The sequence below is a fragment of the Lolium rigidum genome, chromosome 7 (assembly GCF_022539505.1).
Source record: "Lolium rigidum isolate FL_2022 chromosome 7, APGP_CSIRO_Lrig_0.1, whole genome shotgun sequence".
In the NCBI taxonomy this organism is placed as follows: Eukaryota; Viridiplantae; Streptophyta; class Magnoliopsida; order Poales; family Poaceae; genus Lolium; species Lolium rigidum.
In genome coordinates, this window is record NC_061514.1 from 220955992 (window position 1) to 220981878 (window position 25887).

The following is a 25887-nucleotide window of genomic DNA, read 5'->3' on the forward strand; positions in this document are numbered from 1 at the left end:
AATTGCCGTAGATCCCACTAAGATCAAAACCGTTGAGGAATGGAAAGCCCCAACCACTCAGAATGAAGTCCGTGCATTTCTCGGATTAGCGGGATATTACCGAAGGTTTGTTGAAGGATTTTCCAGCATCGCAAGACCAATGACTCAACTGTTGAAGAAGGACAATAAGTTTGACTGGAATGACAAGTGTGAAGAGAGTTTCCAGCAACTCAAGCGCAGATTAACCACAGCCCCAATTTTGATCATGCCCGATATCACCAAGCCATTTGACGTCTATTTTGACGCATCCAAGATTGGTCTTGGATGTGTGTTGATGCAAGAAGGCAAGGTGATATCATACCTATCAAGGCAACTGAAGCAACATGAGCAGAACTATCCAACCCATGACTTGGAGTTAGCAGCCGTAGTCTTAGCCTTGAAAGTATGGCGTCATTACCTCATGGGTAATCGATGCGAGATCTATTCGGATCAAAAGAGCCTGAAGTATATTTTCACCCAGAAGGAGCTGAACATGAGGCAGCGAAGATGGATAGAGTTAATCAAGGATTATGATATGGAAATTCACTATCACCCCGGCAAGGCCAATGTGGTAGCAGATGCCCTGAGTAGACAACCAATTTAGTTGAACTCCATGATCGCAGAAGAACAGCCTAGTTTGTATCAAGAATTTGAACAGTTTAGACTAGAGCTAGTTAGTGAAGGATTTCTAGCAAGCATTGAGCTACAACCCACTTTGATGAGTCAAATCAAGGAAGCCCAGAAGGGAAACGCTAGCATTGATGGAATCAAGAGTCAAATAGCTGCAGGAAAAGCACCGGGATTCACCAAAGATGAAGAAGGAGTGTTGTGGTACAACGGACGCCTATGTGTGCCGTCAGATTCAGAGTTGAAGCAAGTCATTCTGAAGGAAGCCCACGATACCCTGTATTCCATTCACCCCGGAGGAACCAAGATGTACCAAGACCTGAAGGAACAATTTTGGTGGCATGGAATGAAGCGAGAAATTGGAAGCTACATCGCCAAGTGTTATATCTATCAGCGAGTCAAAGCAGAACATCAGCGACCCGCATGACTGTTGCAGCCGTTACAGATTCCTGAATGGAAGTGGGACTCTGTAGGAATGGAGTTTATCACAGGATTGCCCAAATCAAGTAGAGGAAATGATTCCATTTGGGTAGTGGTAGATAGATTAACCAAGGTCGCCCATTTCATCCCCGTCAAGACCACCTACCAAGGCCCAAAGCTAGCTGAGTTATACATCTCCAGAATAGTCAGCCTGCACGGAACCCCGAAGTCTATAGTGTCAGATAGAGGATCTCAATTCACCTCAAGATTCTGGCAGAAAGTTCATGAAGGACTAGGAACCCGGCTGAATTTCAGCACAGCTTATCACCCGCAGACTGACGGACAGACCGAGAGAGTCAACCAGATACTTGAAGATATGTTGAGAGCCTGTGTGCTAGAGTATGGATCTAAGTGGGAAGACTGCCTGCCTTACGCAGAATTCTCATACAACAACAGTTATCAAGCCAGCTTACAAATGGCCCCCTTTGAAGCCCTGTACGGAAGGAAGTGCCATACCCCTCTGAATTGGTCGGAAGTCGGAGATAGTCAAGCCTTCGGCCCAGATATTTTCCGCGAAGCCGAAGAGAAGGTTCACAAGATCCGTGAATACCTCAAGACCGCCCAGTCAAGACAGAAGAGTTACGCCGACAAGAGACGCCGAGAGATGACCTTAGACATCGGAGATTTTGTGTATCTCAAATTGTCACCCCTCAAAGGAATGCAGAGATTCCAACTCAGAGGAAAGCTCGCCCCCAGATATGTCGGACCCTTCAAAGTTCTGAGTCGCCGAGGAGAAGTTTCATATCAGCTTGAACTACCGGAAGAAATGTCCGTTGTGCACAATGTTTTTCACATCTCACTACTTCGGAAGTGCTTAGAAGTGCCGGAGAAGACGGAAGTGTTCAAGAACATCGATCACAGATCTGTTGATATCAACAAGGACCTGACATACCGCGAAGTGCCTATTCACATCCTTGAAGAAGCTTTCAGGACCACCCGCACCAGAAGTATCAAGTTCCTAAATATTCAATGGAGCAATCATACCGAAGAAGAAGCCACTTGGGAGCGAGAAGAAGATATGAAGAAGGAATTCCCCGATCTCTTTAGTACCTAGTTTTCTTTAAGATCTCGGGACGAGATCTTTTGTAAGGGGGAAGGGTTTGTAACATCCCAATTTTCAATAACTAAAGAAAGAGAGTTTCCCAAAATACAAAATTTAGAACCAACAAAAACTTTTTAATAATACAAGTGCTATGCATAGAACTCATCATTAATTATTATGTTAGTGTGCTATTTCCATGATACTTGCTTATGTGTTGAACATTGATGCTAAAACCATCACACATGATCCCATGATCAATATTGGAGAAATAAAAAGAAATAGAAAATTTACCATTTGAACACATGCATGTGCTTATGGCCAAAATGCAAATCTTTGATCTAGGCCAAGTTAGCCTGTGCCATTGTTTGTGAAATGTTAATAAACACTTAATAGCACTTTGTGAATCAAAGAAACTCAAATCAAATCAAATTTGAAATCAAAATGAGCTCACATGCACTAATGGTCAAGTTTGCCAATTTTAACATGACACCCACATTGAGCCTCTGTTTTGGAAAATTTTCAAACTAAACAATGCCAACTCTTTCCACCTCATCCAAGACAACATCAAGGTGAATAACTTTGCTCAAAACAACCCCTGCAAATTCTTGCTCAAATTCAAATGAGGATCAAGCAAAGAAGCAACAATGAAACAAAACTTAGATCATACCCATTTTGAGATTTTGCAAACCAACTCAAATTTGACCACCACCACCACCAGTAGAGTTCAAATATTATATGATTAGAACCCACCAAAATTCAATCAAAAATTCAAAAATTATTTTCATGCGGCCATTAAGTCGAACAGGTGGTGTGCATAAATCTGTCAACAAGGTGCATTGCAAAATCCTGTGGATCATAGCCTCCACCATCGACCCTAGGTCACCATCTGTACCCCCTTGTACCTCTGGCACCCTGCCAAGCGCCATAGACAAAGTTTGGAGCATGCCAACGTCACCAATTGACCAAACCATGCCATGCCGTGGCATGGCATGGACACCCACTTGCTCTCCCTCTCTCTGGCACTAGTAGGGAAATGCTTATAGGTGGAGCTTAGTTCTGTGGCGCACCAGCAGAAATGCGCTACAGAAAGATTTTTTGTGGCGCACGAGAAAGAATGCGCCACAAAAATAAGCTATTTTTGTGGCGCACTATGGAACCGTGCGCCACAGAAATTATGTGGGGCCCACATCCTGCCACCACCAATTATTAGTGTAGGTATTTCTGTGGCGCACATGGCGTGCTGCGCCACAGAAATAAGTGTTTCCGTGGCGCACTGGTTCTGGTGCGCCACAGAAGTAGTTGATTCTGTGACGCACTTGTGCTGGTGCGCCACAGAAATAGAGCCTTCTATATCCAACTGTACCCCCTCCCCCGCCCGTACTTCCTCCTCCACCCCTCTTCCTCTCCCTACCGCCGCGCGCCGCCGCCTTCCATGTTGAGCGTCGTCGTCGCCGTCGCTGTTGCCGCCGCCGTCTCCTTCCTCCGCGAGGGCCGCATGCCACCACGCTCCACCCATCCCCGCCACCAGCAGCACAAGACGCTGCGGCGTGGAGGAGGAGGGGCGGCCGCCGCATGGAGGAGGAGGGGCCGGCTCCGCGTCAAGGAGGAGGAGCCGCCGCGTATTCCTCCTCCTCCACCCCTGCCATCATCGTCAACCTCCTCCTCCACCCCTACCCGGCCCCTCCCTCTTCCTCTACCCGGCCCCTCCTCCAACAGCATCATCGGTGAGCTCCACCTCTCCCCTCCCCTCCCTCTTCCTCTCCCGTGCGGGCACAAAGTGCTCGACGAAATTACTTTGTCTCTTTGTACCTAGTTAATTGCCTCCTTAATTGATGCCTTATGATCCAAATGATCCAAGTCCCTTGCACGATCCCATTTCTCCCTAATGTTGCTTAAGATGAATAAATTCCCTCTAATCACCATTTGGAGATCAAGACTAGTTCTTGATTTCCATTAGCTAGACTCCAATATTAAAAATGACTCCCAAATATGAAGACAAACCTTTTAACATTACCCCCATGTTATTTCTCTCAAATGGACATTTTCTGATGGTATGCTTGCTCCTCACTGTACTTTATCAATTCCCTACTGATCCTAAGTACCCATGAATATCTGGTGGTGTTCTTCTGCTGTTTAGTTACTGTCAACACATGTGTTTGCATGTGTGTGTGAGCTGCTTGCAGATGTTTAAACACTGTTGGCCTTTATTCTTGGTAGCTCAAAGTGTCATGCACTTATTGGATCATCAAATGTTTCCCTTTGTCCCTGGTTAATTGCCTCCTTAATTGATGCCTTATGATCCAAATTACTATATTATTGGATTGAGTGATATGGCTACTGCTTGTTTGCTCTCCAAATTACCAAGTGATGAATATATAATCCCTTTGGAGCATCTTCCCCATGCTATATATGTGTATTTGACCATGCTTATGATGGATTTCTTTTAAGGACTCTAGCTAGATTAGAGGGGAGAAAGTTGCTGCTTTGTTGCCTATGATAATGGATCATCAAATGTTTCCCTTTGTCCCTGGTTGCCTCCTTAATTGATGCCTTATGATCCAAATGACCCAAGTCCCTTGCATGATCCCATTTGTCCGTAATGTTGCTTAAGATGGATAAATTTCCTCTAAGCACCATTTAGAGATCAAGACTAGTTCTTGATTTCCATTAGCTAGACTCCAATATTAAAAATGTCTCCCAAATATGGAGACAAACATTTTAACATTACCCCAATGTTATTTCTCTCAAATGGACAGTTTCTGATGGTATGCTTGCTCCTCACCGTACTTTATCAATTCCCTACCGATCCTAAGTACCCATGAATATCCGGTGGTGTTCTTCTGCTTGTTTAGTTATTGTCAACACATGTGTTTGCATGTGTGTGTGAGCTGCTTGCAGTATGTTTATCCACTCGTTGGCCTTTATTCTTGGTAGCTCAAAGTGTCATGCACTTACTGGATCATCAAATGTTTCCCTTTGTCCCTGGTTAATTGCCTCCTTAATTGATGCCTTATGATCCAAATTACTATATTATTGGATTGAGTGATATGGCTACTGCTTGTTTGCTCCAAATTACCAAGTGATGAATATATAATCCCTTTGGAGCATCTTCCCCATGCTATATATGTGTATTTGACCATGCTTATGATGGATTTCTTTTAAGGACTCTAGCCAGCATCACTTGGTTACTACCAAGTGATGAGTAATCCCTTATGGTACCCTAGCTTTGTTTTGAACTCAACTGAGTAATGGTAAATTTCTATTTCTTGTTGGCTTTGATGAAAATTGAGATATCCACAGTAGGGGATCATGTAAATGAATGCCACTGTGGTATCCTTTGAAGAAAATGGACTGTTTCTGATGGTTTTAAAAGGCTAGGTGGTGCTAGGTGATTAAGTTGGCTACCAAGACTTGTCTCATCCGGTTAGCTGGGATATGCTATGTGTTGTTGCTTGTTTAGGCATATCTATCACTTACTGGATTTACTGGTTCTTGATTGGCCTCTCTTTTGCCAGCATCACTTGGTCTATATACCAAGTGATGAATAATCCCTTTGGAGCTTATATTCCATGCATGCTATGTGTGTTTGAGCATCTTGACTTCACCATGGTTGCTGGTTTGTTGGTGTTTTTGTACTTGCCGATGATTAGATGGTTGGTCGATCACTCGTACACTCGGGGGTGGAGCAAGTGAGCCTGGTGTGATGGCACAAATATCAATATTTTGTGCATCCTACCTGGCCTCACATACTCCATCCCTGGATGTTAATATTTGTTTCGACCAACAAAGTATGAGGCATTCCATTTAGTTCATACTAGCTACTTCTTAATTGCATTGGCCTTTCTTCCATTTTAGTGTCGATGATTAAAATGTTTGGTCACTTGTACACTCTGGGGTGGGGCCAGTGAGCCTGGTGCGATGGCACAAATATCAATCTCTTGTGCATCCTACCTGGCCTCACTGACCCCATCCCGGAATGTTAATATTTGTTTCGACCAACAAAGTATGAGGCATATGATATCTAGTTGAGATACCACTTGGCTCTTTCTTCCATTTTAGTGCCGATGATTAGAATGTTTGGTCACCTATACGCCGCAATATACTTTGTAGACGGGCCCCCCTTTCCCCTTCCACCGTTCCGTGAACGAGTCCTTGACGAGACAACAACGCCGACCTGCCTCTCCGGCGCAGAACCACGCCAATCCCAGCCGCCTCCCTTGTGGCCGCGTCTCCTGCGCTCTGCGCTTTTCTCCATGGCCGGACTACGATTGGACACACCTAGGGAATAATGATAATAGCCATCACCACTATCGTCAGACTCCACAGGTGTAGAGTACTTTGCAGCAGATGCCACTTTTCTTCTCTCGCCGTCCAGTACGTGAATGAGTCCTTAATGCAAAGACGGTGCCGGCCTCCCTAGCATCATGCCGACCCCTGTTGCCGCGCTTCAGGCTGTGTCTCACGCGCCCTGCACTCTTCGCCTTCTTGCTAGGTGAACGAATAGACTAATCGTTGGAATAAGGAAGCCGATGACGGCCGATCGCAATCTAATCTTGCGACCGGCCGTCATCGGTTTCCTTATTCCAACGATCAGTCTATTGGTTCACCGGGCAAGAAGGCGAACAGTGCAGTGCGCGGGACACACGGCCTGAAGCGCGGCAACACGGGTCGGCATAATGCTGGGCAGGCCGGCACAGTCTTTGCATCAAGGACTCGTTCACTGGACGGCGAGGGAAGAGAAACGGCATCTGCTGCAAACTGCTATGCACCTGTGGTGATGGCGATTATCATAATTCCCCCGGTGAGTCCAATCGTGGTCCGGCCATGGAGAAGAGCGCAGGAGACGCGGCCACAAGGGAGGCGGCTGGGACTGCCGTGGTTCTGCGCTGGAGAGGCAGATCGGCTTTGTTGTGTCGTCAAGGACCCGTTCACGAAACGGCGGCCGGGGAAAGGGGGCCCTTCTGCAAAGTATACTGCGGTGTATACTGCAACTATGGTTTCTGACCATAGTATTTGTGTTGACCAACAATGTATGAGGCACTTATTCCATTTTGTCATTCCATTTACTTTGAGATTTTCAAAATGCCGATGATTAAAATGTTTGGTCACCGTACACTCAGGGGTGGCGTAAGTGAGCCTGGTAAGATAGCACAAATATCAATCTCTTGTGCATCGGACTTGGTCTCACTTACGCCATCCCTGAATGTTAATATTTGTGTTGACCAACAATGTATGAGGCATTTATTCCATTTCTCTTGTGCATCGGACTTGTTGGTCTCACTTTCTTCCATTTTCATCATAGTATGAACTGGATGAAGACCCCGATGCAAGCGAGCCTGGTGGGTAGAGATGAGGGAGCAAAGGAGGAACCGGATGAAGACTACTTTGTATCTCGAAATTGTGAATTTTGTATGAATTAAGAGTTGTATGCAAAACATTTGACACTTGCCACTATATATGTATCTCGATCGGGCTCTAAGTACGGTGATGATGATGTATAATGTTGCTATGTTATATGTGTCCATATTATATCTGTCTATCTGTCTATATTGTACTTGTATACTGTGTACAAAACCTGTATAATACACTAGGGAGCACAAAATCGAGTATACCTGTACATTGTTCTGTGGCGCACCAAAATAGAATTCAGTGGCGCACCTATTTCTGTGGCGCAGCTGGACCGTATGCGCCACAGAACACCTTAATTCTGTGGCGCATGGTACGGTGCGCCACAGAAACCCTATTTTTGTGGCGAAGTTTCTGTGGCGCACCGCCCGTGCGCCACAGAATCAAGTTTTCGTGTGCCACTGATGAAGCTTTTCCTACTAGTGTGGACCTTTCCAACATGCACCACCATGTCCAACGTGTTCCTCTCACCCTCCTGGACGTGCCAGACCCGCTGCTCGATCAAACGGTGCACCAGACACGCCTGCCCGAGCGCGTCCAGACGTGCACGCGCGCGCCAGAGCGTGCACGGCCGTGCACCAGAGCACGACAGGGCACCACGTCACCTCGCTCGCCTGCGTCGCCCCGACCTCTCTCCGCTCGCCAGCAGCTTCTCCACCTCACCCTCTCCATGCTAGACACCATCACTGGCCCGCGGGAACGTTGTAGACGACGACCACCTCGCCGACGTCCGCCGCAGTACTGCCCGCCTTCGTCACCCTCCTGCTCTCGTCCTTGCCTCAATTTCCCCGCAATCATGCCCTGCGTCACCCCCAGGACCTCGTCAACCCCGCTGCATCATCGCCATCCACTACGCCCCCTGTAGCGACGTCGCCACCATTGACATCATCGCCGAGCCACGGCCACCATCCGCCGCTATAAAAGCAGGCCTCCCCGCGCTCATTCCTTCACACCATCGCCTTCCCCTCTCATCTCTGCCTCTCCTATCCACCTCGCCGCTCGACATTGCCCCGTAGCGCCGCACAATTTCACCCTCACTGCCCGTGCTCCGCCCCAGAAGCTCGCCGTCGATTTCGGCCACCGTTGGAGACGCCGTCGGTACCAGCTGCTTCGCCGTCGTCAACCACTTCACCGCGCACACCGCCAACCCTAGCTGGAGCACCGGTGAGCTCTCCAACCCCCCACCCTCCCCGCCAGTAGCTCCGCCTCTCGTCGCCGTCGACGATGAACACGAGCCGTTGGATCTCCCTCTAATCCTGCGGCGCAGATAGGAGCATACTGTTTTGCTAGTTATGATATGCTGACAGTGGGTCCCATTTGACAGGCGGCCCGCAGCGTGCGAGACGCGCTAGCTGGCCCGGCCCGTTTATTTTTGTCTGTGCAGCCCATTTCCTTTCCCGCCTAGGCCCAACGATTCAAATTTGAATATTTCGAATTTAGCAAATTGCTCACAGATGCCATGTTCAAAATTAAATAGGGACAAATCTACTTGGCCAAATTTAATAAACATTATATATTTGGAAAGCTCAGAAAATTATCTAAACAACTAAACTGGACTCAACCCTAAACCCGTTGTAGAATTAATGTGATAAAAATAACAAGTCAGGGCCTTTTGCCACTTCAAACATTTATTAAAAATCAACAAATCATGCTTTTGAGTTGATTCCAACTCTCAAAAATCACATTTCACATTGTCTATTAGAATATATGAAAACACGACATAGTTGTTTGTATGATCATGGTCTAGATTACAAAATGGCCCTATGGCTATTTCTAGTCCATTTAAAGTGTGCAAAATTAGTTATTAAATATTATGGGGGCTATTCTCTCATTTAAATCTTGTCTCAAGTAACTCCACATGAGGTAGTGACTATGGTCTAATTGATCTCATATGGAATTAATTGATGACATTAAATCATTACCATGTTGGGATTAAAATGCATGAGGTGTGTCACCTCATTTAAATCATTTTCCCAAATAATGATTATGAAGAAGTTGACCTTGGTCAACCTAGGTCATATATTATTAATTGAGGAAATTAAATCTTAACAAGATTCAATGAGAGGAAATTATTTCTCCAAAGAATTAAATAGAAAAGTTAATTAATATTTGTAATGAGAGGAAATTATTTTTCTTAAGAAGAAAACAAAGTCAACCAACAATAATCATGTTGTGATGATACCCTAGCTTGTGTGACTCATGTGTGTGCTTAGTCTAGCTCTTAAGTTTTGTTTGGTGATTGTGTACATCGTATTCGTTTTTAGACGCTAGTACCGAGGAGTATCAAGAGGAGGAGGAGGTCTACTTCGAAGGAGAAGAAGACCACTTTGCTCAGTACACCAACCAAGGAAAGCTAATAATTTTGCAAAGTGCAAAGCTCTACAAGAGCAAGGCATCACCACATTTTACCTTATGCTTAATGATCCTATCCCAAGTTTTACTTTACAAGCTTTATTGAATTTGATTTATCAAAGTTACTTTTGATTTATGATTCACTTGGTCTAGAGTAGCACAAGAGCATCAAGCTTAGCCTAGAGCAATCAAAGCTAGTTAGTACCCCTCATGACTAGTTGCTAGTGCTAACAAATAAAATTGACTACTCTAGATGGGAACATGTGAAATGAAATGACTTGGAAAGATTTTTGAAGGTGAATGTGACTTGAATGACATGATGTTTTTGATAAAAACTGATGGTTTGGTTCGGATGCGATACCATTCCAATTCTTTAGTACCCCCACAATACCTTATTATGGGTAAGGCTTTAGCTGGAAATTTATGTGTCTTAGTATGGGTTCCCTCTAAACAAGCGTCATAGAGGTTATGCCGAGGTTGCCTCCGTTAAAAGTGAAATGACGTGAACTGACGTGAATGTACGAGCCAAGCCCTGTGCAGTTCTCGGGATAACAGTTGGCTATCACCGGGAGGCCAAACTCATGGGGAGAGGTGCCTATACTAGGGTGTGTAAGTGAAAGGTTAATGGTTGATGATCCGCGTACTGAGTGACGATTATTCAGGGTTATCCTTGACGGATGTAATCAAATGTTGTGGCACAAGTGTGCGACCTCTGCAGAGTGTAAACCTATTCGAATAGCCGCGTCCGTGGTCATGGACAATTGGAAAGGCCATACTGTTCCGTCGTTAGAACTTTTACAAAAGGGTGACTTATGGTTTGAATTTAAATTGAGACTTTGATTTGAATCACAACAGAGTTGTGGGAATGACACTAATGTTCCCACTTGAGTTAGTTAGCATACAAGGAGTCTTTTACTAAAGTGTTTATGAACTAAAACTGGCTTTATGCAAATAAACCTAGAACTTAGCACCCTCTAACTAGAACTGTTAGTACTTACACTAGTATTAGTTTGCGAGTACTTGAAAGTACTCACGGCTGTGTCCCTGTCTATTCAAATGGCCAGACTATGAAGCTGAACAGCAGTATGAAGATGACGGCCAGCAGGACGTCTACGACAACTAGGAGCCTCTTCTAACATCAAGCGTTGCCTGTGGAATAGATAGTCCACTACTACTTCGCTTCCACTACGTATTTGTGTAATGATCATTAGATCAAGTATTGTAATGAGACTGGATCATGTGATCCTTTTTATGTAATGACCACTATGGTATTGTAATGAATGATGACTCTATGATATTCAACTATTATGTCTCGCAAAAACAATCTTCCTGGGATTGCGATGTATGGCATGATAGGCATCTGGACTAAAAAATCCGGGTGTTGACATTATTTGAGGTGAGACCAACGGCAAAACGAAGCTACTGGAGAGGGTTTGACCCACAGTTGAGTTTGCTCAAAAAGGTTTTGTAAAACAAATCAAATTTAACGAATAGTGAATATGCATGTTTTCAGAACTTTATATACTAAGGAAAATCTGTTACGCATTTGAGGCTGAAACCAACGGAAAGTTGTAGATATTTTCATTAGTTAACTGTGGAACTTTGAATCACTCGATTTGGAGCTGTACACGGGTTTTGGAGGATTTTACAAAATCGTGCAGAATCTGAAACAGCAAGATTGGAAGAAATTACTGCAAGGTTTTGGACGAACTTTGGTCAAGGACTTCAGATCTGAGGATAGGTGAAGCTTCTTCATGCTTGGACCAACATGCACCTGCATCAAAATCCAATCTTGTGAGAGGGGAAAAGAGAAAGAGAGCTGGATTCATCTAGGGTTAGGGGAGAAGAGAGTGAGAGGGATGCTCTCATGGTGAGGAGTTGCTTGAGGGAGGAGGGAAGCTGCATCTTGGTGATCTTTCCATGGCCATTGCCGGCCATGGAGCCTTGGGAGAGCAGCATTTCGTGGGGGAGTGGAGGAGGAGAGTGTGAGGGAGTGGAGGAAGGAGTGGAGAGTGAAAAGAAATGAACCAAAGGGGAGGAGGTGGCCGCCAAGCCTCTTTTATAGAGGGAGGATGGTTGGCTGCCTCCTCATTGATTGGGTTGGTTGGGAGGCTGCCCATTTAGTGATTGGGTTAGGTGGGAGGCAAGGCTTATAAGGGAAGGAAGTGAGGAGGGAGGGCTGGCCGCAATTCTCGCCATGGCCGGCTCCTTCTTGACAATCACAAGGGGACAAGCAAAGTGCAATGCCACTTCATGAATGTCGACCAAGGTTGAGTGTTGGGAGGGTTAGCTAAAAATGGTTTGATGATGTATTAAAATTTGGGAGAGAGGTGATAATAAACATTGGTGCCTATGTGGAAGAATAAAACACTTTGATCAAATTGTCAATTTGACCTAGGGATGATGGTGGTGGTGGTGGTTTAGACAATGGTAGAGCAAGGCTAAGAAAGATGGTGAGTAAAGTAACCATATACTCACAAGGATGAATATGGTGACATAAATCTTCAATTCATGAGGTCAAGGTGATGATGGAAAAGAAGAGAGGAGTGAGATAGGTATGATGAAATATATGTTGCTCTTCAGATAAGAGGCCAATTGGGAGATTTCGCAAAAAAAGAGGCCAATTGGGAGTGGTTTAAAATACTCCCTGAGTCAAGGGTTAGTTGAAGGGAGTCAAGTAGAAAGTATCAAATGATCATCTACTTGACCAAGAATTGAAGGATGGAGGAATATTATGGGGTAGATCAGAGATGTACACAAGATGTGCAAGAGTTGCCATTTAAAAATAGAATTCATTTGAAGAGTATTTGAAACACCTCAATTGTCTAGGGACAATTGGTAATGACTCAAGTGGAATGGAATTTGAAAATGTTGAGAGAACTAGGTGGAACACAGGAGTTCAAAATATTCTACTTACTCTCTCAAGTAAAGTAGAGTTTTTCCCCAATTTAAAAATAAAGAAGAGAAAACAAGAAATGGCACAAGTACCATGAACAAGCCTTTTTGTTAAAGGAAAGCAAAATAGAAAGTAATGTTTTAGAAATCAGTATTGGGTAGAAATGGGATGAAAAACAAAACCCATTTTAGTTCCTTGTTTTCTTTGAAGAAATATCTTGAAAATATTTAATAAAACTAGAAGTAGTTTTGTGATCAAAGCTAGAGAGGGAAAAACAATAGGATTTTTTAAGAAAGAAAACTAATTCAGGGAGGATTGTTCTCAAGGGTAGATGGTGGCTACAAAATGTACCAATCATTCACACTCTTGGTTTTTGTGAAGATTAAACTTGAATAAAAACAAGAGGTAAAAGTGAAGGAAGTGATCTAAAGTTGAAACATTGGATAAGGTATAAGATCGAGTTGGATATAAGAGTTGCAGGGGTAGAATGAGACATGCAGGACGTGGAAATTGTAGAGGGAGATGCACAGATGAGATCCATGCATTTAAGTCACCAAAAACAATTGTGGGTGCTTAGATTTCAACTGCCAAAGTTTGTAACTTTTGAGCCTACCAAATCAGATTGCTGACTTAGCCTCAAAACAGGCAAGGATAAAAGAGTATAGAGGGATTTAGTTCAAGGCAAGGACATGGTTGAGAAGTGCTCAAGATATGGTAGGTTTAGGACCAAGTGCATTGCTTTAGATGGCAATGGAAAAATATGATAATGAGCAGATGATCCCAAGTTTTGATTCAAGGATGATTTGAGCTAGATTTAGAACACCAAGAGGAACTTCAAGATGGCACGCTCATGTTGCCATAAGTAGAGAGGTTTGGTGTAGTAAGAAGGAAAACATTGTTTTTCCTAAGCCACACATGTGTGTTTATTAGGTGAGTTGTTTGTTTTACCACTAGGGGTGTTGTTCCTTGAGGTAGTTCAAGACAAAACTCAACAAGCAAAACAAGACAATACATCTACCAACAAATCAAAGCAATTCATCTTAACAGACAGATCAAGGAAATTCATCTAATTAGTTTATAGAAAAAGTTTTTGTTCCCCCTAATTTTTGCAATGAGGTCAACTAATCAAGGTTGCAAAAGTTGGGGTGTTACACCCTTTGAACCGAGACAGAAGATTATAAAACTATGTGCACCTCCAGATCATTTCTCCTATTTTTTAGATGTCCTTTGACTTACTATAAAAAACAAAGAAGCACTATAAGTGGTTACCGGTGCTTAATGCACAGTTCCAAAGAGTTCATCACGCAGTCCAACTAACTAATAATCAGATGATCTCAATTTTTGTGTATGTAGTTGTTCCTATTGTCATCACAAATATAGTCTCAAATAGTATGATGGTGGAGATACCCATTTTTTAACTACCACTATTTTCGTTAAATGCTTAGTCAATTTTGACATAATTTGACTTAGGCTTTGGGATGGAGGTACGTAGTATATTTGGATTTCCTCGGCTTAAGCAAAATCCCTTCACATCCCCTTAAATATAGTACTCCAGAAGTAAACAACCCCTTGAGGCTAGGAGATAAGAGATGCCATACTCCTCGCGCGCTCGCAATGCTGGAAATTGTCACCGTTACCCTGAAGATGGACTCTGCCATGCTTCACTACATTTTGTGCCCCAAGCCCCTCAAGCCCCCTGTTGGGACCCCGGACTAGCTTTCCAAAATACCCTGTTATGCATTCAACTCACGATCCCATGATCAGTGCGCCGTGAGCACATAACCGAACTGAATATCCAGAGTTACAACATCCATTACATAGTACCGAATAAATAAGTCTTACAACAACGAGTCACATGACCCAGTCTTACATAAATGCCACTTCAGGCAAGTTCAACACAAACAGTTGCAGCGGATACACGTCAACAGCGTCGGGCCCAAGTCATGCCTTAGACCTACAGGCAGCTGACCGGGAGATCGTCCAAGGTCGCATAGTCATCCTGGTAAACTCCGTCGTCTTCATAGTCCTCCTCATAGTCCTCCTCATAGTCTGGCCAAGTTAATAGCTAGGAACAAACCCGTGAGTACATTTGGAATTTTACTCGCAAACCATCAAGAAGGTGCTAACAAGTCTATCTAAAGAATTGCAAGAGAAGAAGAACAGTTTCTCTTGTGGATATAGCATGAGGAAGAGATTCAGTTTCTCGTACCAACTCTGGTTAGCTGAAATTAACTTTAGAATCCGGATCTCTCATCAATCCGGTTTACCACCACCACATTATGGCTAACTTTCCATAGTCTTGGCCTACCGGGGGCCATCCCCCCGACATTAGTCCCCGAAGCTGGTATAGTCCGGGGGATTCTATCCGACGGGCCATGCCAGGTTCCTACTCCAAACGTACCGAATTAATCCTTCCGGTTTCCATTTAAACTCATTCGGCACCTTGCCGAATTCACATAGCCAAATGGCCTCTACTGAATATCGCTGGCTTCTTTTTGCCGGTTTCTTTGTCATTAAGGCTCGCCTCGACGAAGTCGAGAATGTCCCGAAGTTTGTGCCTATCAGAGACATGCGCACTATACCTGGCGCGCCAGTGTCAGGCATCAAATCCTTCGACTCTCGTGCGCAGTTAATGTGCCGCAGCGGATCTGTGTGGCCTCCCGTGTGGCAACCTTCTGCGGTGCGTGTATTCCCGCGCCACGTGGCGGTGATAGGGCAAAGGTGGCCGATCTTTCGATGAGAGTATGATAGCGTCGATTTGTTGGTGGAGTTCGTGCTTGACGATCCGACTACACGTGCAAAGCTCGTGCGCCAATGCAATCGCTAGGACAATCTCCGGGAGTTACCGATCTTGCGGATGCACGATCAGCCCGACCAGCCGAGGGTCTTAATTCCTACCGAAATCGAGAACAAGTAAGAACTAATGATGCAATCAGAATATTGCGGATGAAAGATGAAAGCTTTATTGAATAAGGTGGGATTCCGAATAGTCGGTCTTGTTACGGGCGTTGGCCTCAAAAGAAGTACACGAGAGTTGCAGCAATGGCTAACTTTTAGTCTAATCAAAATCCGAGTCTAAACGTGACGGCTATGGGGGTATTTAAAGGAGGAAAAGGTGGGGTTTCGGCCAGCCATACATGTGATGGCCGAACCAAACCCTAGAAGGCCTTTCCCCCTTCAATACGGACTCTAAAAAGTGGCTGACTTAATTCCTGCGAAAATGACATGGGCCTGGCCCAAAACTAAAGGTGACGCAACACCATATTATGTTATGGACGAAATTATGAAGTGGAGAACTCTATATTTCGTCCATGTCTTGATCTCTTCTTATGGTGGCTTCAAAGTCCTGAAATCTCCACTTGTGGCATCATCTTCAATCCTCAAGTGCTTGCTGCCATCTCCTCCATGTGTGATCATGCTCCAATGCTTGTCCTCCTCAACCATGCTTGGTCCATCATTCCTAAGAGTAACAAACATATCTGATTTAGGCAGCATCATATTCTCGTGTATGTGAGGAATAGTTCCAAGAAACGAAAGTACCTGATGGTTCAGTTGTTTGGCACGAGCTCGAGTGATTGGTCCTTGTATTTGTGTCGCTGTAGGTACAGCGGTTGTATCAAGAGATGGGATGTCCTCATCATGCCCCCTTCTTGAATTGAAGTCGTCCTCGACGAAAACTCCTCTTCTTCACCAAAGTAAGGCTTCAAATCTGCAATGTTAAATGTAGGACTAACCGGACCCAATTCTGCAGGAAGCTCAAGTTTATATGCATTATCATTTATTTTCTCTAACACCTTAAAAGGACCAGCAGCGCGTGGCATTAGTTTCGACTTGCGCAATTCAGGAAAACGATCTTTGCGCAAATGCAACCAAACAAGATCACCAACATCAAACACAACATGTTTTCTTCCTCTATCCCCAGCAATTTTATACTTAGTATTCATGCGTGCTATGTTGTCTTTAGTAGTCTCATGCAATTTTAGTATCAATTCAGCACGGTTTGTAGCATCCAAATTATTTTGCACGAGAAGATGGTAAAGGCAACAAATAAATAGGTGCACGTGGTACAAAACCATAAACAATCTCAAATGGGCACATCTTAGTGGTAGAATGCAGCGAGCGATTGTAAGCAAATTCAACATGAGGTAAACATTCTTCCCACAATTTTAAGTTCTTCTTCAAAACAGCCCGCAGCATAGTAGACAAAGTTCTATTTACTACTTCAGTTTGTCCATCAGTTTGGGGATGACATGTAGTACTAAACAGCAATTTAGTCCCCAACTTAGCCCATAAACATCTCCAAAAGTGGCTAAGAAACTTAGTATCACGATCGAAACAATAGTATTTGGCACACCATGTAAACGCACAATTTCGCGAAAGAACAAATCAGCAACATGTGTAGCATCATCAGTTTTGTGACATGGAATAAAGTGTGCCATCTTAGAAAACCTATCCACAACAACAAAAATACTATCCCTACCCTTCTGTGTACGAGGCAAACCCAAAACGAAATCCATAGAAATATCCTCCCAAGGTACACTAGGAACAGGAAGAGGCATATATAAACCATGTGGATTAAGTCGAGACTTAGCTTTTTGACATGTAGTGCAGCGCGCCACAAATCTCTCAACATCTCGACGCATACGTGGCCAAAAGAAGTGTGCAGCAAGTACATCCTCCGTCTTCTTCACACCAAAGTGTCCCATCAATCCTCCTCCATGCGCCTCCTGCAACAACAAAAGACGAACGGAACCATCTGGGATGCATAGCTTGTTAGCACGGAACACAAATCCATCATTGAGGACGAATTTGTTCCATGTTCTACCATCTTTACAATTCAGCAACACATCTTTAAAATCAGCATCATTCAAGTATTGTTCCTTTATTGTTTCTAATCCAAAAATCTTGAAGTCGAGTTGAAATAGCATAGTATAACGGCGCGACAAAGCATCAGCAATAACATTATCTTTACCCTTTTTGTGTTTGATAACATAAGGAAAAGACTCAATAAACTCAACCCACTTTGCATGGCGGCGATTCAACTTAGCTTGACTACGAATATGCTTCAAAGATTCATGATCAGAATGTATAACAAATTCTTTAGGCCATAAATAATGTTGCCAAGTTTCTAATGTCCGAACCAGCGCATATAATTCTTTATCATAAGTAGAATAGTTCAGACTAGGCCCACTCAATTTTTCACTAAAATATGCAACAGGTTTGCCCTCTTGTAACAACACACCTCCCAAACCAATTCTACTAGCATCACATTCAAGCTCAAAAGTCTTATTGAAATCAGGAAGTTGGAGTAATGGAGCATGTGTTAACTTATCTTTCAGTATCATGAAGGCTTCTTGGTGTGCATCGCCCCACACAAAGGGCACATCCTTCTTTGTAAGCTCATTCGAGTGGCGCAGCAATGGATCCAAAGTCTTTGACAAAGCGCCTATAGAAACCAGCGAGGCCAAGAAAACTCCTCACTTGCGTGACCGTCTTGGGCTGCGGCCAACTCTCAATTGCCTCAATCTTGGCTGGATCAACTTCAATGCCCTGCGCAATAACAACATAGCCAAGAAACGCAACTCGATTGGTGCAAAAGGTGCACTTCTCAAGATTACCATACAAACGTGCATCACGTAAAGCATTAAAAACAGCACGTAAATGATCCAAATGATCCTCCAAAGATTTGCTATAAATCAGAATATCATCAAAGTATACCACCACAAAACGTCCAATAAAAGCACGTAAAACTTCGTTCATGAGTCTCATGAAAGTACTAGGTGCATTAGTCAAACCAAAAGGCATTACTAACCACTCATATAAACCGAACTTAGTTTTAAACGCTGTTTTCCATTCATCTCCTAATTGCATACGAATCTGGTGGTAACCACTACGCAAATCAACTTTAGAGAACATAATAGAACCACTCAATTCATCAAGCATATCATCTAAACGAGGTATTGGATGACGGTATCGAATGGTAATATTATTAATAGCTCTACAATCAGTACACATGCGTGAAGAACCATCCTTCTTAGGTACCAAGATAATAGGAACAGCACATGGGCTAAGAGACTCACGAATGTAACCTTTATCTTGAAGAACCTGAATTTGTCGCTGAATCTCGTTTGTCTCTTCAGGATTAGTACGGTATGGTGCACGGTTGGGCAGTGACGCTCCTGGAATCAAGTCAATCTGGTGTTCTATGCCACGGATAGGTGGTAGTCCAGGGGGAACATCTTGTGGGAACACATCAATGAATTCCTGCAAAAGGTTAGCAACCGCGAGTGGCAAAGAAGGAGGCATATCCTCAAATGAAAACAGAACTTCTTTGCAAATGATAGCATAGCATTGAGTAGTGTTCACATCAAGTTCAGCAATATCAGATTTGCTAGCAAGCAAACAAGGATTTTTCAAACGAATTTCAGTAGCATGGTTCGAATCAGATTTAGTATTAGTCTTAGGTGGAACAAAATCTGCAGCAACAATCTGATTCTCACTCTTAAATTTCTCCTCGTTTTTTACTCTACTAGCTCTAGCAAGATCATCTTTTAGTATTTGTTCAGGAGTCATAGGTTTGAGACCAATTTTCTTTCCATCATGCATAAGAGAATACTGATTAGTTTTACCATTATGAACAGATTCTCTATCAAATTGCCAAGGTCTACCAAGTAACAAAGAACAAGCTTGCATAGGTACAACATCACAATCCACAAAATCAGAATATGTACCAATGGTAAAATGCACACGTGTAGTTCTTGTTACCTTGAGCTTCCGAGAGCTCTCAAACCATTGTATGTAGTATGGATGTGTGCGCTGTCTTGTAGGAAGAGAAAGCTTCTCCACCATGTCAACGCTAGCCAGATTATTGCAGCTCCCTCCATCAATGATGATCCTTATAGCTCGCTCTTTTACAACGCCTCTTGTTTGGAACAGATTGTGGCGTTGATCATGCTCAGCTTTGCTCAATTGCACGCTCAACACACGCTGTGCAACTAAGCTCCTGTACTCGATCAGCGAGTGTCGGCTTCCATTACCTCCATCTCTCTCTCGGAATCGGAGTTGGCACCATCACGTGCAGCAATAAGGGCCAATGTATCTTCATCAAAGTCACTTGCGGAATCATATTCTCCATCTTCACGCACCAACATCACACGCTTGGTTCTGCATTCTCTCTCTATGTGACCAAATCCCAAGCATTTGCGACATTGAATGTCGCGCGTCTTCCCCGTGGAGGCCATGGAAGATGAACTCCGAGGAGGACCAGCCGATGGTGTTGGTGTGGAGGCAGGAGGTGCTCGTGATGCAGGCGCGGTGTACTTGGAGGTAGTAGGTGCTGGTGCAGTACCACGAGATTGTGGCGCTGATTGTCGCGGAGAACACGACGATGTACGACCTGCAGAAACATTAGCTCTTCTCCATGGTGGTTGACGATCCTGCACTTCACGTTCAGCTTTGCAAGCAAGATGAAACAAGCGAGTAATAGTGTTGTACTCCTTATAATCTAAAATATGCTGAATCTCTTTATTCAAACCACCAAAGAAACGAGCAAGCATAGCCTCATTATCCTCTACAATAGAATCATGCCAGTTTGCAATTCTTGATAATAATCTTCTACAGAATTTTTTCCTTGTTCTAAGCGAGACAATTTTTTCAGCAAATCACGTTGATAATGTGGAGGAACAAAGCGAGTACGCATAGCAAGTTTTAACCCAACCCATGTAGCAGGAATATTTGTTGCGTGTGTTCTACAATATTCAGACCACCAAATAGATGCGAAATCTGTGAACTCACAAGTAGCAGCACTAACACGCAAGTGATCAGGGTATTTTAAACATGCAAAGCGTTGTTCTACTTCCAATTCCCATGTAAGATATGCATCAGGATTATATCTACCCTCAAATGGCGGAATATTCAGTTTCGGTTTAGCAACATGATCATCATCATTACGTACCGGGCGTGGAGGTGGTCGAGTGTGGCGGTTCAGCTGCCGTGGACGACCAGGTGCAGGTTGTTGGACTTCCTCGCCCTCCAGTACGTTCTCATCTACCTGCTCGTCCGCGTCCCCTTCATAATCTTCGTAGCCTTCATCAGAAGGCGCGTCATGTGCGGCTGCTGCAGCAGGAGCGGTACCTGCAGGAACGTCCGCACGAGGAACGCGGCGCGCGCGGCGTTGCACGTTGGCGCGAGGCGGCGGTAACCGAGTCAAAAGCTCCTGGAACTTGGCGTCGAGCTTGGAGTTGAAAGCTGCCACGAGGCCATCCAGTTTGTCCAGCGCGTCGGTGAGTTTGGCATCCACGTCATCAATGCGCGCATCGGTGTCGCGAGCATGCCCGCCCAAAAGGTGGGTGAAGTGAGCATGCAACTGCTCAAGCGTCATCTTGGCCGGGTCAACAGCGGTCGGATCAACTGGTCCTGACATGGTTAGTACACAAAAAGCACAAATGTATATGCCTACAAACTATGGAATATGGTGGTTCACGCGCAATTCGTCAAGCAAAATACAAAGCTCTTACAAGTTCTTACCAAATAGGAGGAAGGTGATGTAACAACCAGAAAGGATCAGCGTCTCCAAAGATTGCCAAAGCGATTACCAGGTGTCGACACAGTGCACGTGGAGACAATATGTAGAGCTGTAGGAAGGCTAATATGGTAGCAAAACAGCAATTGTCAAAACAGCAATGCAATATTGAAAGTATGCTCAACAACGGTACTTGTGCTTGGTCCTAGGCTAGACCGTACTAGAGACGCGAGCCTAGAACACGAGCGAGGTCACGACGCGACACACAAGCAACTAGCAGCGATGAGGTGGCGATGAGGTGGCGACGCGAGGTGTGAAAAATCACTATGATGGCAAGTGTCTCAAACTGATCCCCAAGGTCTAAAAACAGTATAGCCTCAGAAAAAATTTTGTCGAAATTTCGGAGGTGCTCCGGAAAGCGCGCAGGTGCCAAAAAATGTCGCTATAACGGCCAGTGGCGAAAAGTGATCGCCAAAGTGAAAAATCAATGTAGCCAGAAAATTTTTTCGGAAACGTTTCCAGACTCACGGAAATTTTTTTTTTTTTTTTTTTTGCTCTCCTTCGAAACTTATCTCACGGAAATTTTTCTGCAGCGCAAGATGATATTAGAAGGAAACAGCTAAATAGGAAAACAATAAAACCTAATTCTACATGGGCTCTGTCGCGGCAGAGAAACAGCACGAATCCGTGTCGCGGGAGAACACAGGGTATATGGGGGATACGGATACGGATGTATGTGGCAGGGTGTATATGGCAGTGGCGGAAGTATATGGCAGGGTGTATATGGAAGTGGCGGAAGTATATGGCAGGGTGTATATGGCAGTGGCGGAAGTATATGGTGGTGGTGGTGGCGGTGATCTGCGTATGGTGCGAGTGGCGGCGGCGACGTGACTAATATGACCAGAACTCGAAACTCTAAAGGAACTAGACACTAAGACCAGCAACTCGACACGAAGATGCAGACACAAATTCAACTATGCAAAACTGAAAAGACAATGCAAGGCGTGGCAAGGGTTTATGGGACTATGATCTAAAAACCCTAACAGTATTTTTGGCTTTTTCGTGGTTTATGGGTATGATGGCAGATGCAATCTATACTACGAAAACAGTAAAATCTCACCGAGCAACCTGAAATCTGATACCACTTGATAGGGCAAAGGTGGCCGATCTTTCGATGAGAGTATGATAGCGTCGATTTGTTGGTGGAGTTCGTGCTTGACGATCCGACTACACGTGCAAAGCTCGTGCGCCAATGCAATCGCTAGGACAATCTCCGGGAGTTACTGATCTTGCGGATGCACGATCAGCCTGACCGGTGAGGGTCTTAATTCCTACCTGAAATCGAGAAGAAGTAAGAACTAATGATGCAATCAGAATATTGCGGATGAAAGATGAAAGCTTTATTGAATAAGGTGGGATTCCGAATAGTCGGTCTTGTTCTGGGCGTTGGCCTCAAAATAAGTACACGAGAGTTGCAGCAATGGCTAACTTTTAGTCTAATCAAAATCCGAGTCTAAACGTGACGGCTATGGGGGTATTTAAAGGAGGAAAAGGTGGGGTTTCGGCCAGCCATACATGTGATGGCCGAACCAAACCCTAGAAGGCCTTTCCACCTTCAATACGGACTCTAAAAAGTGGCTGACTTAATTCCTGCGAAAATGACATGGGCCTGGCCCAAAACTAAAGGTGACGCAGCACCATATTATGTTATGGACGAAATTATGAAGTGGAGAACTCTATATTTCGTCCATGTCTTCATCTCTTCTTATGGTGGCTTCAAAGTCCTGAAATCTCCACTTGTGGCATCATCTTCAATCCTCAAGTGCTTGCTGCCATCTCCTCCATGTGTGATCATGCTCCAATGCTTGTCCTCCTCAACCATGCTTGGTCCATCATTCCTAAGAGTAACAAACATATCTGATTTAGGCAGCATCATATTCTCGTGTATGTGAGGAATAGTTCCAAGAAACGAAAGTACCTGATAGTTCAGTTGTTTGGCACGAGCTCGAGTGATTGGTCCTTGTATTTGTGTCGCTGTAGGTACAACGGTTGTATCAAGAGATGGGATGTCCTCATCAGGCGGCCCATGAGGCGAAGCGGTGTGGGCCTGGCCGTTTTCGGCCCACGACCCTCCTCTCCTTATAAAGGTGCGACGGTTCCTCGTCGCCCCCCACGCTCTCACTTCGTCTCCCTCAAGCCTTCTACGCCCCTGCCACTCGAGCTCTCCGCGCCGCCGCTCGCCGCTGCCTCTTAGCTCTCCGGTGAAACTCCGTTGGGGTGCATTGCGCAGCCCGCTCGGCCTCCTTCGTCAAGATTGCGCAGCGCCGCTCTTCCTCAGCCGAGGGACGCACCACCACGCCTGACTCCATCTCGCCATTCGCCACCGTCGAGCTCCTCCTCAACGAACTCCGGCGAACCCTCGGGCCCATCGACCATTGCCGCCATCCTCAGGTTAGTTCCTCATATCTGGCTCCCTTCCCCTCTTACTGTTCTTCTCGAATGCGGTAGGGTATTTATCCTCCTTTTCTTTTCGTTTTTCTCTCTTGCGTAGATCTTCGCGAGGACGTAGATTTGGGGAAACCTGTTGTTAATTAGTGTCAGTACTTACGCGGATGTCTTCCGAAGAAAGAGAAGGGCAGCTTTCCGGAGAGACCCGGTTTAGCGAATCTCCCGAGATATCCTTGGGGGAGGAGCCATCCGTGGCTCAAGATTTCGACGGGCTTGAGGAAGAACTTGCCCGGATGGACGAAGATTCCGGCGCCCCGAAAGAAGATACCGGGCGAGGCCAAGAAGCCAGCAGCTTCCGGCGTGAACTTGGCTGCATATACCCGTGGGGCCTGGAAGGGCTCCGACGTAAAACAAGCCGAGATCGACTGGCTCTACCGGTCTCGGAGGATACCGGAAGAGGTGTCCTGCCGGATCCTCGGCGAAGAGCTAGAGCCCATCCCTGAGCCGGGTGAGTATGTGGTCTTCGCCGCCCATTTTGAGCGCGGCTTTGGCCTTCCGGCGTCCAACTTCTTCCGCCGGTTCCTGGACTTTTACGACCTCCAGCCTCACCACCTTCCTGGCAATGCCATCTTCTACCTCTCTTGCTACGTTTCTTTCATGGAGGCCTTCATTGGCCTCCTTCCCACCGTTGACACTTTTGCCCGCTTCTATAATCTTCGGATCAACTCGATCCAAGATAAGAAGCTTCCGAACCCCAAACCCGCAGTTCCGTGCAGGGCATGCATCATTACGCCCCGCCATGGGAGCCCTTTTTACCGGTTCTCCATCTTGGAATCCTGCCGCGTCTGCCAGCAAACTTTTTTCTATGTCAAGAATACCGGCTCTGCCGTCCTCATTAATCTGCCGGCATACGCCCCTGGCACACCCTCCCACGTGGAGACTAACCGGATTATCCGGTTCATGAGGGGCCTCAACAAGAATACTGGCATCTACTCCGATGATATAACCCGTGCGTTCATCTCGCGTCGGGTCCTACCTTTACAACGCCGGGTCCATAAGATAGGCCAAATGCGCGGCCGGAGGGATCCAACAAGTATCACCAGCTCGGCTTGAGCAAGTCTGATGTGGTCCTCAAGGCCAAGCATATTTGCAAAACTGAGATGCCAGCGGAGTGGACGTGGGGTCTCAAACCTCACAGCCGCAACCGCCCCCTTCTTCTGAAGTAAGAACTTGGGGAATCTGGAATGATGTTTCCGGTATACTTTTGATATGTAAACTAACTTGCTTTTTTCCAGGCACTGGAGCGCTTTCCTCGCATCCTTATGTGGTCGGGAACAAGCATAAGATGGGTCCCTTGGACAAGGAGGATCCGGATCCTTACGTGGTCGGGAACAAGCATAAGATGGGTCTGACGCACTCCCGGCGCCCCGGTAACCCTCCTGTTCAGAACCCGGATATTGCTTTCGATACCGACGACGACGTTGACGTCCTCGAGGTACTTCATCCGCTTTCTTTGACTTACAATTTTCCTTTGTGAGGCCAGCTTCAGCTGACCGGAACCCTCAGGTTTTGGAGCACGTGACCCCTCTCGTCGCTGAGGTGGGCCGAGTGGGGGACAGCCCAGGCATCTATAGTCCGGAAGGCGCCGGAGCCGGCAACGCATGCCGGCCCTAGCGAGGTTCCACCTCCCAAGTGCCGGAAGAAGGGCAGCCTCGGGCCCCTCGAGAGGAAACGCAAGAACATCATCCCGGCTGCTTCCGGGTAAGCCCTATCTTCATACTTTTTCGGATTCCACCTTTGTATTTTTCCATCTTCACTGCTAATTGTTATCTTTTCTATTTCAGACCCGCCCTGGAACTTTCCAGGAGCGTGCCCGGAATGAGGCCAGAGACCCCCACTGATGCCGGGAGAGCCACACCTCCTCCTCGTCAAAGTCCAGCACCTTCTGGTGCCGGCAAAGCTTCATCCTCCCTTCGGGGAGGTAAAACAAATTCGGGGCGCGCGGCCCCTAAACCGACCGATTCCCGCGCGGAGGAGGACTTCACCTCCCCTCCTGACTTTGACGATACCGGCGCCGGCAACATGGGCGCCGGCTCA